Source organism: Biomphalaria glabrata, chromosome 2 (assembly GCF_947242115.1).
Source record: "Biomphalaria glabrata chromosome 2, xgBioGlab47.1, whole genome shotgun sequence".
Classification (NCBI taxonomy): Eukaryota; Metazoa; Mollusca; class Gastropoda; family Planorbidae; genus Biomphalaria; species Biomphalaria glabrata.
In genome coordinates, this window is record NC_074712.1 from 44,201,938 (window position 1) to 44,215,691 (window position 13,754).

A 13,754-nucleotide genomic window follows, 5' to 3' on the forward strand; every position below is an offset into this window, starting at 1 on the left:
CTAGCTAGACTAAAAATCACCTTTATCAACACGAGCCATTTCTCGAGTGTTCATAGACATTGGTGCACCGAGTGCGTTCTTTTAGCATTTCATTTAAAGAATTCATTCCATGTGACGTCAAAGGAAAAAAAAACACTACGTCACACGGCTTAGTTAGACTAAAATATGTTTTCATTAATACAAGCAATTTTTTCGAGGGTTAATAGACATTGGTGCACCGAGTGCGTTCTTTTAACATTACATTTAAAGAGTCCATTCATATGACGTCAAAGAAAAAAAATTCCATTACCTCACAATAGGCTAGTACCGGTACCATAAAAAAAATGTCTTTATTTACACGAGATATTTAACGAGGGTTCATAGACATTGGTGCACTGAGTTCTAATAGATATTATTTAAAAAGGATCAAAGCCACATTGTTTTTGCGTTTTGTCTGTCAGTCGGTCTGTCCGTTATCTTGATATAAAAAAAACAACTAAAAGTTATTAAAAATTGATTAACCTTTATTTTACGTTTCAAAACATCGCAATAATTTTTAGGTATGAACACAATTGAAAAGTTTATATAATAGATTGTTCCGGATGTTTGTATAAATAGTAAAAGAAAAAGAGAATTTCAGATAAATGTAATACCGTTAATTAAATTTTTTGGATGGTCTCGTATAAAAATTAGATGTACTACAGCCACGTGGAGAGATTTTCATACCTTACTTTGGTGTTTGGATTCTGTTTTCCTTAAAAATCGGAACATAATATTAACGATAATTAGATTTTTTAATGTTTTAGGTAGAAAGTTAAATGTACTGTAAGAGAGTAGTGAGTTAAAATATTTTTCATAAAAATCCGTAAAAACATTATTTCGTAAATGAGAAGATTATTTGTTTATTAATTAGAAGAGGGAGTTCAAACAATTATTTGGCGTTAGTAGATTTTTAAATAAATTCGGAAATTTCTGGCGACGATTTGTAAGAAACAAAATCCGGAACTTTCTTTATCGATTACAAAACTTCTATGTTATGTTTTACAAGAAAATTAAATGTCTAAAAAAGTAATTTTCAGTAATCAATTCTAGTAAATTACTTTTTTTAAAAGCCTTATGCGATTTCAAACAATCATTAGGCATAATTCATGTTTTATAAAACAATATCCGGAACATTTTTACACTTAATGAAATATAAGTCAGTATAGAGATTATGATTTAGCATTAATATGCTTTTTACATAAAAAAACGGAACAACATATTATTGATAATGTGTTTTTGCAACGTTTAAGCATGGAAATGGAATGTAATATAAGTTAGAAGAGCAAACAAACATTTGTTGGCGTTGATTAGTTTTGCACAAAAAAATCCGGAACAATCAATTTTAGATAATTAAAACTATTGAGTTGTTATGGGAGGAACATTAAAGGGTAAATCAGATTTTCAATAGCTATTAGAGTTCTAGTTTTTTAAATCTAATCGTGACGGACAGACCGACCAACAGACAAAACGCACAAAAATAAGCTTCTTTTATTCGGATGGGGGCACTAAACAAAAAATAAATAAAATCTGATTTTTAAAAAAAGTTTAAGGAATTGGTTTAGCACCTGGTCATGTTGCGACGTTACGCTACTGCACGAAAATCGCTGCATAAAAAGTCCATTTAAAAAAATGTGCGTGATATTTACATACAAAGTGCATTATTAGCCTTTATAAACAAACAGAAATGTTTTCTTTTAATTTTAGCAGCTAGTTGACCAGAAAAAACGTCTTTAACTATTATTTATATTTGTTGTAAACATTTCCTGTACATTTTAAAAATATATTTGACTTAGTGATACTGAAAATACACAAAAATTGTCCATCTTTGTTAGCATATTGTAACATTGCCTCCCTTACATTTACGTAATTGTTTTAGAATTGGTGTATTTTTATGAAAAAATCGCTTGCATAATTAATTTTATAAATTAAACGGTTTGCTTTTAGAAAACCAAAAGTAGCCGTTGCACCTAAACTTTTCAAGCCGGATTTAATGATGAAATAATATTTTTCATATCTCTTCTAGTTTTCGAGATCTGAGTGTGACAGACGGACAGACGGACAGACGGACAGACGGACATTTTGCACAAACCTAATAGCGGCTTTTTCCCCTTACGGGGGCCGCTAAAAAGTGTTGAACGGTGCTATCACTTTGTTATTTTTTAAAATATGTATTTTTATTTTGCTTAAAATAAACTTTTTTTTCTCTGTTTGCTTTCTATCTCTCTTTCCCGTCTATTCTGTCTCTCTTTCCCGTCTATTCTGTCTCTCTTTCCCGTCTATTCTGTCTCTCTTTCCCGTCTATTCTGTCTCTCTTTCCCGTCTATTCTGTCTCTCTTTCCCGTCTATTCTGTCTCTCTTTCCCGTCTATTCTGTCTCTCTTTCCCGTCTATTCTGTCTCTCTTTCCCGTCTATTCTGTCTCTCTTTTTCTCTGTTGGTGTTTTTCTCTTCCCCCTGTATGTCTCTTCTCGCCTCTATGGAATGTATAGAATTATAGATGAACCAAATATGTAACTGTAGCAGTAACAACATTTACATTGAGTCACGTTTTGAATTGTAAACAAAAACTCCAGATATTTTGTAGTTTAAAACCCCCAACAGATGATTTAAACGATAAAACTTCCCTTTTCGATATAAAATCTAAAGCGAACTACAGTCACCTAATTCCAAGAGCGTAGCCAAGAAATGTTACTAATTTCTACCAGTGGCTGGGCTCAATTAATAAAGTGCGGTGAATAGTCATCTGCCAAAATTGAAAAAGACTAAATGTGGCTCAACAAAGATGTCTAAGACGGATTTTAGGAGTCAGTTATAGAGATCGGGTCTCAATCAAGGAAATCCTATGCCGAACTGGTTGTAGACCATTAATAAGGTTGTGACAGAGCGTCGCATGAGGTTTGCGGGGCATGTTCTCTGACAAAATGAATTATGCATAATAAGAGTTGTGATGAAAAAAAAGTCCTGGCTACGCTCATGATATATATATATATATATATATATATATATATATATATATATATAAATAAATATATATAAGTATGTATAGATAGATAGATAGATAGATAGATAGATAGATAGATAGATAGATAGATAGATAGATAGATAGATAGATAGATAGATAGATAGATAGATAGATAGATAGATAGATAGATAGATAGATAGATGTATTACGTGTACACATTTTTGATCAGACAGACAGAGTGAGCTGATGGAAGCTTTTTAGAAAAGGCCTAATGAAGTAAAGTAGACGGGAGAAATAAATGTCTGCAGAATAAAAAAAGTACAATGGTTGAAGTAAAGTACAATGGTTGATTTAAAGTACAATGGTTGAAGTAAAGTACAATGGTTGATTTAAAGTACAATGGTTGATGTAAAGTACAATGATTGATGTAAAGTACAATGGTTGATGTAAAGTACAATGGTTGATTTAAAGTACAATGGTTGATGTAAAGTACAATGGTTGAAGTACAGTACAATGGTTGATGTAAAGTACAATGGTTGATGTCAAGTACAATGGTTGAAGTACAGTACAATGGTTGATGTAAAGTACAATGGTTGATGTAAAGTACAATGGTTGATGTAAAGTACAATGGTTGAAGTACAGTACAATGGTTGATGTAAAGTACAATGGTTGATGTAAAGTACAATGGTTGATGTAAAGTACAATGGTTGAAGTACAGTACAATGGTTGATGTAAAGTACAATGGTTGATGTAAAGTACAATGGTTGAAGTACAGTACAATGGTTGATGTAAAGTACAATGGTTGATGTAAAGTACAATGGTTGATGTACAGTACAATGGTTGAAGTACAGTACAATGGTTGATGTAAAGTAGAAAGTTGTTGGAAGGCTAGACATGTCCTATGGTCACACAAGAAACATTAGTTTTGTCGCACTGACCTACGTTGACATGTTGACATCGTGACATGAAAGAATCGTTTTGATCTGTCACTAAGTCTATAACTACTCAAAAGTAGCATTGTACGAGTTACTAAGCGTATTGGATGTAAACATTAGAATGAGGTAGATATATTTGTGAGCTAATTATTATCAGTCTTTCAAAGTTGCTAGTGCATGCCGAGAACGAATTCTACTTGCACTGTTCTGATCCAACCATCCCTAGGGGGGCCTCAAAGCATTCAGATACAACTATTTTTACTTTGGTATAATTACTTATTAGATTTTTTTTTATTTATTTGTTATTAATTGGAATGTTATTTAAGCCACTAGTATGTCTCAACTATTATGAGTTTTTCTTAAAGCTATTTAAAACTGAATGAAGTGAAACTCTTAAAGCAAGAACAATGGGTGTAAAAACGAGTAGACGAGGAGACACTAGGATAGGATTTCAATTTGTTTAATCGTCAAAAATACTATAAGTGACACAAAATAATTCCTTTTTTACGAAACAATTGCTTTTTTTTTGTAAGAGCGATTTCGTTGTTCCTAATATAACAACATTAAAAGACAGATTCTAGTTAGATCTAGACTTCAAAGACGGTGCGCAAAATGTTACTGAAGGTCTATTTTTATTTTATTTCACTCTTTATGAAAGACATGAGGGAATATCCGCTGACGTTTGCGTGTTCAAGATAAAGATTGTTTAGACCTCGAGAACAAATGTAATCAAAACATTATTCTACTTCAAAAGCCTTGAACAATCAAACCAGAGTGTTTCCCTGTGTAGCCAGTTAGCTAGTAATTCTTTTACCATTGATATACGTCAACTGTTAAATATCTTGGAAAATCATTAGAGCCGTTTTCGAGAAGCGTATCCACCCACCCACCCACCTTTTTTTGTTTCTTGTTGTTTTTCGACCAGATTAAGAATTCGCAAGCTGAAAAGAAGAAATTTAAAAAGCGCCATCAGTTTAGCGAAATAAAAGGAGCTTCAATTGCTGGTGCATTTGATTATTAAATAGTTTTTTGTTTTAAATGTATGCGTCATCATCCACGTGTTAAATGGTTGAATTAGGCCGCTCCCTTGGCTAGATGTTTGTGACATTCAAATAGAAAGGCAAATACTTCGTCAGGGGCGATAAATATTTATAGGCCAGCTCCATCCGCAAATACATTTCAATACATGAGCAAGTTTTAAAACGTTGTGTTTCATTTTAAATGAAATACCAAAATATCCATCATGAGCAGACATACTAGAATGCTTGTTTTACTTTAAACAGCACTTATCCTCAAAGGAACCGAATAAAATCAGGTCTGTATGTTACAATGTATTAGTCTTCTGAACTGTTGTTCGACATGTGTTTACATTCAGCTAGATGTATCTTTACAATAGCTGCAAAAAGTCAGATCTTCAACAAGTGGATGTCTTGCTGACCAATAGACTCTTACACTGCTATCACAGAATTTGTTCGACAAGACGTTAGCCATGAACATTTTTATATTTTCGATGATTTTTTTTATATATGACAAGAAGTCTACTGTTCGACTCGAATGTTGGCCATCTTAAAGTCAGGATACTGAACGAGAATCTTCAAATACAAAAACAACATAATAAAATACTCAGAAAGACACAAAGATAAAGGCGCATTCCTCGTTCCATATGCTAGGAGATATTTCTACAAATGCTCCTTCTTCCCTAGTGCTATTAGAGCATGGAATGGGTTGCCTGAGCTAGCCAGGAAAACCAGTGACTTGGCAGAATTTAAGTCATTGTTTAACATGCATGACTAGATGCATGGCGTGTAGGACGTAATCTTCTTCTTTTTGAAGTAACGTCTGTATTATTGTATAAGATAAGATAAGATTTTTGATGCCATGACACCCTGTTGGCTATGGACGAAGATCTGTAGCCCAAGCCCTATTGCATCAGGTTTGTAAACTGTTGGCGTTTAGGCAGCAAAGGTTTGAATTCAGAGTTTTCCTTTCTCCACTGTGGACATCTACCCTAAGCTAATGAACTCCTCATGCCTGAAGATTTTTGGTTAGTCCCCTTTGCTCCTTCTGCAAGCATTACCCGTTCTGCCGGCTCAAAAGTGAACCACATATTGAAGGCCATCTAATAAACCGATGACCGAGACTATGTGAACTTTTGTATAAGAAGTAAAGTGCTTTAAACCACAAGCACCTCTGCTAACAACAAACTAACGGAACCAAACCCAAATACGGTTTACGAAAATTCAGAACCAAACAGCAATACACTTGAGAAAAACTCAGAATCAAATATTTTAATCATAAATTATAATTTACATGTTGATCTCAGCATGCACGTGTGTCTGTCTGTGTGTGTTTGGTGTGTGTGTATGTGTAAATACATAAATACGTTTACAGACTATTAATATATTTCATTCAGACCAAGGACGGAAAGGGTATGTAAACATTTGGCAAATGCTTAAAGCGACACCGCGATTTTGAGGGCCGGCCTTAGGCCACTTCAACCTATGCGATCGCGGTGGGCCCCGCACTTTCATAGGACCCTATGCAGAAATTTAAAAAAGTGATCTTTCCATGACTTCTTGGTCACAATGGTTAAGTCCGGCCCTGCTTTTTAGTGACGGGTGAATATTACTTGTTCTCTCCCCCCCCCCTCTCTCTTTATTTTTCGTCCCTTAAGTTAAGTGGAATAACTCTAGTCTGACTTGCAGAAACAAAAGAGTGATCTTTCCTTTACTTCTTGGTGTCCAAACTGTTGAGCCATAAAGAGAATTATATATACAGATAAACCCATACACGCTTCATTTATTACGCAATGCATTAATCAGAATTTGAGGGCTGGTACGATTGGCTTCCGATCACGTCACGCACAATTTGTAAATAAAATTTGGCGGGTAAAACGGATGTCTGATAAGGAGGTTGATGATGCAAGTCCCTCCCCCCCACCCCACTAATGTTCCCAAATTATTCAGAAAGTATCCTCTATGTGTCTGTTATCATACGTAGTGTCTAGTGTATTTATCTTAGATGTCTAATTAAAGATGTGAGATAACTTGATGGTAAGATAACTTTGTAGTCAATAAAGCTTACCCATGTGATGGCAGCGTAATCAATGCTCAGCAAGGGCTGCTAATCTTGGATGAAATCTTGATATGAGATCAATGTCGCTTTGTATTATACTACGTAGAGGCGTTCATTATATGTCGCGCCATGGGCTTCCCAATACTGAGAGCCTTTCTTGCAAGCTCCATTAAAGCCGTCGAGTGCTATTGAAGCAACGTATGTCATTCACTGTACAGTCCATAGCGTACCTAATGTGTTCATGATATTCCATTAAGTCAACCCGCTACTTCAGTCGAGTTGAATCACTTTTAATACATAAGGGTCAAAATCAAAGAGAATTCAAGATTGAACAAGATACAAATGCTTGTATAAACCTTTAAAATACTATTTAAAGCAGAGGTTTTTGAGCAATCTACAATTATCACCAGTTTCGTAGTTATTGTGGGGGAGGAGGGGGAAGAATTTGAAAATCCCCCCGGCCCCCACTTGAGGGAGCCCCCAAATGAGTGTGTTTTTTTTTACTTTGAATATTAAATATTACTCAAAATGCAGGAGGCCACCAAAGAGGTCAAGCCCCCCCCCCCGGGCCCCTAAATGATGGCAAATTCCTAGCTACGCCCCTGATTATAACACAAATACTAATGAAAAAAGGTATAAAAGTTGAATTGGGACCTGTTCTGTTTTATATTATATATTGTATATTTTGCATATCTATTTGTGGATATATAAATCCACATATCTTAGTGGCTCTATAGCCCATGGATGGCCCTGGCCTGCTTCAATACAGGTTTCCATTCAGATCTCAACTTTATGTCTCTTTGCCCTAACTCTTAGCTGTTGTAGATCTGCCTCGGCATCATCAAGCCATCGTATTCGTGGTCTTCCTTCGGGGCGCATCCCTTTGGGGTTTTGCCGGTGTAATAGTTTGCTTCTCTGTTCTTTGACTCAGTGACCTTCCCAGCGAAATCTTTTTTTTTTTATTTCTATCAATATAAAGAAGTCTTCATTTAGCTGGTATATTTCTTGGCTGGTGTGTGTGTCCTCCATCCGGTTTCATCTTGTATACAATCATACATTTTTCTAAGGATTTCCCTTTCCAAAATAATTAGTAGATTTTCTGATATGTTTGTCAGTGTCCATGTTTTACTTCTTTATTTGTTTTCGTCTGATCTACTTTTGTTTCTTGGTTTTCCCTGATCTACTTTTGTTTCTTTGTTTTTCCTGATCTACTTTTGTTTCTTTGTTTTCCTCTGATCTACTTTTGTTTCTTTGTTTTCCTCTGATCTACTTTTGTTTCTTTGTTTTTCCTGATCTACTTTTGTTTCTTTGTTTTCCTCTGATCTACTTTTGTTTCTTTGTTTTCCTCTGATCTACTTTTGTTTCTTTGTTTTTCCTGATCTACTTTTGTTTCTTTGTTTTCCTCTGATCTACTTTTGTTTCTTTGTTTTTCCTGATCTACTTTTGTTTCTTTGTTTTCCTCTGATCTACTTTTGTTTCTTTGTTTTCCTCTGATCTACTTTTGTTTCTTTGTTTTTCCTGATCTACTTTTGTTTCTTTGTTTTCCTCTGATCTACCTTTGTTTCTTTGTTTTTCCTGATCTACTTTTGTTTCTTTGTTTTCCCTGATCTACTTTTGTTTCTTTGTTTTCGTCTAATCTACTTTTGTTTCTTTGTTTTCCCTGATCTACTTTTGTTTCTTTGTTTTCCCTGATCTACTTTTGTTTCTTTGTTTTCCTCTGATCTACTTTTGTTTCTTTGTTTTCCTCTGATCTACTTTTGTTTCTTTGTTTTCCTCTGATCTACTTTTGTTTCTTTGTTTTCCTCTGATCTACTTTTGTTTCTTTGTTTTTCCTGATCTACTTTTGTTTCTTTGTTTTCCTCTGATCTACTTTTGTTTCTTTGTTTTCCTCTGATCTACTTTTGTTTCTTTGTTTTTCCTGATCTACTTTTGTTTCTTTGTTTTCCTCTGATCTACTTTTGTTTCTTTGTTTTTCCTGATCTACTTTTGTTTCTTTGTTTTCCTCTGATCTACTTTTGTTTCTTTGTTTTCCTCTGATCTACTTTTGTTTCTTTGTTTTTCCTGATCTACTTTTGTTTCTTTGTTTTCCTCTGATCTACCTTTGTTTCTTTGTTTTTCCTGATCTACTTTTGTTTCTTTGTTTTCCCTGATCTACTTTTGTTTCTTTGTTTTCGTCTAATCTACTTTTGTTTCTTTGTTTTCCCTGATCTACTTTTGTTTCTTTGTTTTCCCTGATCTACTTTTGTTTCTTTGTTTTCCCTGATCTACTTTTGTTTCTTTGTTTTCCCTGATCTACTTTTGTTTCTTTGTTTTTCCTGATCTACTTTTGTTTCTTTGTTTTTCCTGATCTACTTTTGTTTCTTTGTTTTCCTCTGATCTACTTTTGTTTCTTTGTTTTTCCTGATCTACTTTTGTTTCTTTGTTTTACTCTGATCTACTTTTGTTTCTTTGTTTTCCTCTGATCTACTTTTGTTTCTTTGTTTTTCCTGATCTACTTTTGTTTCTTTGTTTTCCTCTGATCTACTTTTGTTTCTTTGTTTTCCTCTGATCTACTTTTGTTTCTTTGTTTTTCCTGATCTACTTTTGTTTCTTTGTTTTCCTCTGATCTACTTTTGTTTCTTTGTTTTTCCTGATCTACTTTTGTTTCTTTGTTTTCCTCTGATCTACTTTTGTTTCTTTGTTTTCCTCTGATCTACTTTTGTTTCTTTGTTTTTCCTGATCTACTTTTGTTTCTTTGTTTTCCTCTGATCTACTTTTGTTTCTTTGTTTTCCTCTGATCTACTTTTGTTTCTTTGTTTTCCTCTGATCTACTTTTGTTTCTTTGTTTTTCCTGATCTACTTTTGTTTCTTTGTTTTCCTCTGATCTACTTTTGTTTCTTTGTTTTTCCTGATCTACTTTTGTTTCTTTGTTTTCCTCTGATCTACTTTTGTTTCTTTGTTTTCCTCTGATCTACTTTTGTTTCTTTGTTTTTCCTGATCTACTTTTGTTTCTTTGTTTTCCTCTGATCTACTTTTGTTTCTTTGTTTTCCTCTGATCTACTTTTGTTTCTTTGTTTTTCCTGATCTACTTTTGTTTCATTGTTTTCCTCTGATCTACTTTTGTTTCTTTGTTTTCCCTGATATACATTTGCTTACAAGTGCTGGATGCTATAGAGTGTCTTGTGGTCTGCTTGTTAGTTGTTCCTCTATTTCTGTCAGGTCATTGCTACAATATATCTCACTTCCTAAGTATTTGAACAATTATTTATAACAAATACTACTGTATCTCTTGTTCAATAATATTTAGTTGATTTTGTAAACTCGCACGTGAATCAAGAGTCCCACTAAATAGAGTTTGGGGATCAGTGATAGAAACACGTACACATGTAAATATTGCATACCTAATCTACTATGAATACACCTAATGTACCTGTATTTACCTAAAGTCTTTAGTCTCTGTTACAATACACCCAATGTACCTGTATTTACCTAAAGTCTTTAGTCTCTGTTACAATACACCTAATGTACCTGTAGTTACCTCAAGTCTTAAGTCTCTGTTACAATACACCTAATGTACCTGTAGTTACCTAAAGTCTTTAGTCTCTGTTACAATACACCTAATGTACCTGTATTTACCTCAAGTCTTTAGTCTCTGTTACAATACACCTAATGTACCTGTAGTTACCTCAAGTCTTTAGTCTCTGTTGTAATACACAAAACGTGTCAGCGTTCAAAAAGAAGAAGAGGAAACTATCAGGTATTTGAATTTTATGTCTAATGATCCTTATAAGAACAAACATATTGCATTTAGTTGTCTCCAGATTTGAAAATACTTATGTGTAGTATGTGTGTATTATATACATTGCGGAATTTTATACTTGAAAGGGCCCTATGCTATATGATATGTGGGTTCATTTTAAGTTTAGATATTAAATGTCAGTGCTAAATATTTCTTGAGGGCTCTAAGCCATAGCTTGTGTAGCACATGGTAAATCCGGCCTTAATTGAATACAACGCAAAATGCTATACAATGATTCTTTTAAAACACGTTACTCTTGTTTGACAACATATTCGTATGGCTGATGGAAGTAGAAAGACCTTCTCTCTCCCTGTTACTGTCTTTACATTCTGACTATTTTACTTAATTTCTTTGTTAAAGATTTAGCCTACAAGTATATATATATATATATATTTCAATTATTTCCAAGAAACTTTTTGGTTTTACTTATATTTGGACAGTTTAATTATATTTGATTGAATTAACCTATAAAAAACTTATAGCTCATTTGCTTTTATTTGCTAAGGAAAAGAGTAAATAGTTTGCTGTCTCATTCCATAGGTTACTTTGAACTGAAATCCATTTTACATTTAGGAATAGAGTTTTATGTTACAGAGGCGGTGTCTGGAGAATTTCGTTCACGTGACCCATCATTTCTCAGCGTTTCGTATTTGGGCTGAAGATGCTGTGAAATCCTGGACAGAATGTCTGATTCAGTGTACGATTTTTTTTAAAATTATATTTGAAACGAAATAGAAAGAAAATGAGGGATTGTTCAGACATTAGGAACTCTTGTATTTAAAAAAAAAAAGACTATTCCTCCAAATTGTTCAGAATTTAATATTAACATCGAAGAGAAAAAAAAGAGATCATGAGAACAAAGAACTAAATTATTTCTTTTCTGTCGATTTGTGACAACATTTTATTTGTGAGACCGTGAGGTCACTGGTGTTTATAACAAGATCAATTTTTTAAAATTCAAACTTACGAAAGCTCACGAAAGTTTAAAATTAAATTTACTCCTTCCCCCCCCCCCCCGAATTATACACACCACATACACCTGTTTAACATTTTATTTCTAGATCTACACAGTAGACAGTCCCTTTAATGCAAGATCGATCAAGGGGTTGGGGGGTACTAATTCTATCATCGTGAACTTAGAACAAATATCCCATAATGTTAACCTTTCTTATGACTAAAATGTTATGATTTACATATTCAGGATACAAGATAATGTTTATCATAAATGTCTATCTTCAAAGATATAAAGATTCTAGAGTGTCCCGGAAAGCGGTCATTGCTGGTCAAACAATTGGCCATATATAATGTAAAAACTGTCATCTTCTGGACGTGTTTTGTTTCTATTTCTATCGTCCGCTGACCACTGGTTCATTGGTATGACATGTATCTCTCTCCAGGACTAGTTCACGTGTCCATTTTCATTCCCAGCATGCCAAGTAGATTTTGCTTTCCAATAAATCACCACTCAGAAATGTGTTGTTTTCCGGTCATTCTAATGCTGAGTGGCCAGACTGCTGCTTGGGTGTCCACTGCAGTCTTATGGATACATAGACATGTATATTTCTATCAGCGACATAAAATAGATCTACAGGCTTTCAGTACTGAACTCATTTCACCAAACACATTTTTAAACGGAAAGAGACATTTGCTGTTTGTTCTACTTGCTACATAATGTCCTCCTCTATTGCTGGTTACCGAAGCAAAACTTTAAAGATTTCTAGGTCTCAAAGTTTACTCTAACTTGTTATTCACTACTGTGCTCTAATTTTCAATTTTTAAGAACGTTATGCATTTGTAAAAAGTACAATTACACATCGAATTTCTGTAACTTAAAACACGTAATATTTAAATTAAGTTTTTTTTCTATTTCTCACCAAACTTTACACCAATGTATGACTGACAACAACAACAAGGTTACAAAGAAAATTTGTGTGGAAACACAAACTCTAAATCGGCCCCCGAATTGGTCCGCTCAGGCTGCTAAAAAAGGCTGGTTTCAATATTTTCAGAAAGAATATCAGAAACTATGAACTACAAACCTATCACCAACTACAACACTAACTCTGTCCATACAAAAAGCAGAGACATTCTCGTGTCGAAAGTGTTGCCAATACTATTACAAAGAAGTAACGTCTGTATTATATAAGATAAGATAAGACTTGATACCTCAGAACACAGAGATTTATAAATGCCGTTACATTGTTAATATTCTTGTGTATTCAACGAACTGATAGTTATGAAGATATAGTTAAATGTGAACCTGGCCAAATTGATGTTATTGATTTATTTGTTTTGTAAAAGGCTAAAGTCTCATTCAAGGGGCCCATTTACAAAAAGTCACTATTACCTAAGGTTAAATGTTTAAACATGGTTTAAGTGTATACGCCTAAGTGTGTCTTTACATTGCAAGTCTTTTTGTTAGTATGAGATACTGCTTATTAATTGCTGTTATAAATTATTATCGTCTTATAAACATAACGTCTTATATATATATCAAAGGCATTCCTAGTACAAAACATTAACATAAAAGCAACTTTCTATACACCACACAGGGCACACCATACTAATTAGTGGTAAAAACAAATTGAAAGCTAGCATCATGTGTATTTGGCCTATAGCTATGGTAAGACATATTTAGCTCTAGCATATATATAAATACAATGAACGTATGAACGGCAGCTAACATAGAGCTAAAGAGATTGAACTAATGATAAAGTTCTATGTATTATCATTGTGTTCATCTAAAGGTCTCTCATTAAGAATAGTTGTCTCGACAGATCCAACTGAAGAGAAATTGTTGTTATAATAGACTCACACTATAACTTCAGAATTTGTTATAATAGACTCACAATACAACTTCAGAATTTGTTATAATAGACTATCTAAGATGTTGAGATCAAGTTCCATTAACGAACCTAATAAAGTTGTGTCCCCTTGACCTACCTTGCAATGTAGAACTTCTATGACTTAACCTACGTTGTAGAG

The 13,754-nt window shown here is 33.8% G+C and overlaps 1 protein-coding gene across 10 annotated transcripts in view; it reads left to right on the forward strand.

The window, feature by feature from the left end:
- LOC106055105 (RYamide receptor-like) overlaps window positions 1–13,754 on the forward strand; it is a 217,814-nt gene that overhangs the window by 118,351 nt on the left and 85,709 nt on the right. The window contains exon 1 of one of the 10 annotated variants that reach the window (XM_056020760.1): window positions 10,108–10,727. The exons of the other annotated variants lie outside the window; for them this stretch is intronic. The gene's annotated coding sequence lies outside the window, so the exon portion shown is untranslated. Of the gene's footprint in view, window positions 1–10,107; window positions 10,728–13,754 lie in introns of those variants that run through there. 10 annotated transcript variants of the gene reach the window in all.